Here is a 4,580-nt window from a genome sequence, read left to right as displayed (position 1 = left end):
GCTATAAACGACGCCAACGGTCGAATCCCAATCGATTGGATTGCTCCCAATCGATCGGGGAGGCTTTGGATCGATCCACGGATCGATCCAGAGTGCCTCTGTGCTCTGGAAACATGCCTGGATCGATCCACGGATCGATCCAGCGCTTATCGCAGCAGCGTCCCAATCGATCCACTGATCGATTGGGACCTCTGGATCGATCCACGGATCGATCCAGAGGGGTTCTGTTCGCGGGGACTCACCGGATCGATCGGCGGATCGATCCAAATCTTCTGGATCGATCCACTGATCGATCCAGATCTGCTGGATCGATCCACGGATCGATCCAAACCTGCTGGATCAATCCACGGATCAATCCAAACCTGCTGGATCAATCCACAGATCAATCCAAACCTTGGTTTTTGCCCAAAACCAAGTCCAAAGCCCCCTAAACCAACATCTAGTCAACCATGACTTGTTGGTACATAAGACCTAGCATCCAGTCACCCTTGACCAGCTAGGACTCTCTCACCAAGTGTCTGGTCAATCCCTTTGACCCACTTGGACTTTTCTCTTCTTGCCAAGTATCCGGTCAGTCCCTCTGTCCTACTTGGACTTTTCTTTCTCGTGCCAAGTATCCGGTCAATCCCTTTGACCTACTTGGACTCTCACCAGATGTCTGATCAACCTTGACCCATCTGGATTTCTCTTGCCTGGCTTCACTCACCAGGACTTTTCCAATTGCCTAGCTTCACTCACTAGGTCTTTCACCTGGCTTCACTCACCAGGATTTTCCTCCTGTCTAGCTTCACTCACTAGGTCTTTCACCTGGCTTCACTCATCAGGATTTTCCTCCTGCTTAGCTTCACTCACTAGGACTTCCCAGTCAAGTATCCGGTCATCCTTGACCTACTTGACTCTTCTTCAATCAACCTTGCATTGTCAAACATCGAAACCCAAACTAAGACTCAAGCTTGGTCAACCAGGTCAAGCTTGACCCTGAGGGATGTTGCACCAACAATCTCCCCCTTTTTGATGTTTGACAATACCAACACTATCACTTACAATACCACATGTAAGTTAGGCTAATCCCATAGCCTAAACCTTCTTCATGCCACTAGGTAATGAATACATAAGTTAAGCCCTTCATTCTCCCCCTAAGAGGGCAAACTCCCTCTAGGTAATGAAAGCCTAACTTACTCCCTTTCATTCTCCCCCTATTGGCGCACATCAAACCATCTTTGAGCACACATCAACCCGTGCCTCAATTTTGGGCACTCTTCAACAAATGCCCCATTGTTGAAAACTCTCCCCCTGAAGAGTTGCTCATCGTTGTTCACAACTTCACTCGTTGTGACCAACACGATAATAAAGGTCCCATACCCTTCATTAACGTTAACCCTACATTCTCCCCCAATGTAGGCAAATGCCCATCCTTGAGCATTATCCACTTGAAGCCACTTGAACAATGAGGATATCCACTCCCCATTAAAGTTCAAACGCTCAACCTTGAGCATGTTCTTAACGGAAGGTTGACCACCTTCCAAGGTTCATGAAAAATAATTTTCATGTCTTTAAAGAGTCCCTCCCCTTAAAGACATGGTGGTAACTTCTGTCATTGCACCAACAATGACTTGGAATCCCCAAAACTTTAGGAAACCCAAATTTAGAAGTTTTGAGGTTCAAATATTCAAAATTTGAAACAAACTTCAACCTAAACTTCAACTTAGCCTTCCTTAACCAATTCATCCTTGTTTTCCACACGAAAACACCCTTTTTATGTATACAAATGTATTTTCAGGGGTTTGGAATGGTTACCTAGACTAAAATAGGTTCAAAATGCTGAAAATAAGTTTTCCCAGCCAAAATCAGCATCTTCGATCGATTGGAGTTGGGTTCCAATCGATTGAACCCTGCTGAATCGATCCACCGATCGATTCAGTCTTCTTTGATCGATCGGCTGATCGATCCAGCGAGCTTCTGCTCGCGAGAAATGTCTTTTCAATCGATCGGCTGATCGATTGAGGCACTCCGATCGATCCACTGATCGATTGGAGGCCTGAAATTGCTGAAATTCAATTTCAGCCAATTTCAGAAACCCCTAGAGAATTCTACAAAATTCCAAAAATCATAAAACTTTGTGTAGACATTATTTAGGGTATAATTTATCATGGAAAAATAGTTTTCTATGAAAATACATCATATTTTCAAAGATTGACACAAACTTGAGAACTTACAAAAACTTTAGTTTTTTCTTCAAGTTTGTGTCTAACTATTCAATGGTGATTACTATCAAAAGATAGCCTTCACCAAGGTTTTCCAAAATTATTTTAAAAACATTTTCAAAACCAATATCCCACCATGTTCCTTGGGCTTAATGTACATGACTTGTACATTAGCTTTCCCAATGATGGGAAAACACATAACTATGTGTTTTGATGAACCTAAAACTCAAAAGAATGCACTAAATCAACATCTTGAGTTTTGTTCATCTTTCTAACATCTCACTTGTATCTAATGTGCATTAAAACACATACAAGTCACCTTATAGTCCTTGTGAGATGTGAGATTTTAGTTTTGCCCTATTCTAGGGATCATGCATATCTATCTAGGCATTTTTAGGGATATTAGACATCCACCTAGGATGTCACTTGTTAATAAGTGTTGCTAAATGCCATTTGTCCTTAATTACAAGGAATTAAACTTAATGCATGATAATGTTATGACATACATCAAAATGAAATACTTTTCAAAAGAAAATATCCTATAACTACATGATGTATGAATGTCATGACATTGTATTTTTGTTTTTTTTTTCATAATAAAACATGAATGCAAAAATAGACTTGATGTCATGGCATATGATGAGCAAACAATCATGGCAAGATTTAGCATTAATAAAATATACCTAGATTAACTATCTAAGTATCCTTAAAACCTTAGCTAAACTTACAACTTAAACCTAGATTGCCCTAAAGTGCTTCAAGAAAATGCCAAAGCCTAAGTTTGCATTTCTAATTCCCTTGATTAATTTATGCCAATTAAAATTAAGCATATTCCTCAAATGTTGGCATATTCTATTTTTCCACAAGAGTAGCACTTTTAAATTAAGGCCCGGATTGCCTTAAATTGCCTAAGAACATACCAAAATCCCAACTTGATAGTTCTTATGAATTTCCCAATATGTGCCATTTAAGATTAAAATCAATTCTTCCACCATTAGGCACATTTTACTCTTTCAAGGAGTAAATAATAATTCCATTTCATTTTCAAAAGTTAACACAACCTTGAAAATGCTCCTTGAGTGTCAATTTCCTCAAAATTGGGTTAACTACCCTTCTAATCGGAGTTGACACTCTCTAACCCATCTATGGGGTAGAGAAGATGCTCCTAGGAACCCAAAACCTATTGGTGCTCCTTGGATGCTCTAGGTATTCACTAGGGATAACCTCCCTAGATACCTTCCTAGTGACCTTGTTTTGCTTCTTAGAAGCCTTGGTCACTTTTTCTAGGTCAACTCTAGGGATTTCTTCCCTTGTGACCTTCTTTGACTTCTTAGAAGTCTTAGTCACATTTGTTGCAAAAATACTCTTAGGGATGACTTCTCTAGTATTTTTGACTTGACCACGAGACCTAGGGTTTGTTCCATAACTATATGGAACCCTATGGTAAGAGGGCACATCCTTCTTAGCCTTGGGTTTGTATCCCAAACCTCTATGGCCATTAGATGACCTATGTGCTCCCAGACCTAGGCTATGCTCATTTTGCCCTTTTAGGATATTTTCCATACTTTTTAGGGTCTTTTCCATTTTATCAAGTCTTGACCTCAAGACTTGATTTTCTCTCACTAAGTCCTTAGTATTTGACCCATGAGCATTTTTGTTTCTAGGCTTGTATCTAAAATCCTTAGAGTTTTCGCCTAGATTTTTACCTACAATCCTAGCCTTAGGTGTAGTAGTTTTAGGATGAAAAGCTATATGTTTTTCTTTAACGCTATCATGCTTTCTATTTTCATGGTAAATAGCATTAAAATGATATAAATTTGAACTATCATGCTTTTTACCATAATGTAAAGGAGTATGCTCAATAAATGTTACCTTTTTCTTTACCTTAGAGGCTCCCCCTTGACTAGAGCTTCCTCCATGAGCCTTGACCACCTTCTTCCTCTTAGGGCATTGACTTCGGTAATGCCCCTTTTAATTGCAAGAGAAGCACACGATGTGCTCCTTGCTCTTCTTTGTTCCGGGGATGGTCTCCTTGGGCTTCTCCTTGCCCTTTTGTGCCACTTGGCCCTTCTTCTTGGCCAATTTAGGGCATTTGCTCTTGTAGTGCCCACTTTCCCTACACTCAAAACATATTATATGATTTTTATTTTTAATTGAAACATTTATACCTTCTTGTATAGGGATGGCACTTGCTCCTCCATTTGATATTTCTTGAATTTCGGAGGTGGCACCATCTTCTTCTTCACTTGACCCAGATGTAGAAGCTTCTCCTTCTTCTTGATCCGGCGTCACCAAGAATTGCTCCCCCTCAATCCTAGAGGTGGAGGCTTCATCATCTTGAACATGAAACAAGGAGTATGCTCCCTCCTTGTTCCC

The sequence above is a fragment of the Zingiber officinale genome, chromosome 8A (genome assembly GCF_018446385.1).
Source record: "Zingiber officinale cultivar Zhangliang chromosome 8A, Zo_v1.1, whole genome shotgun sequence".
Classification (NCBI taxonomy): Eukaryota; Viridiplantae; Streptophyta; class Magnoliopsida; order Zingiberales; family Zingiberaceae; genus Zingiber; species Zingiber officinale.
Note: the sequence above shows the minus strand (reverse complement) of the source record.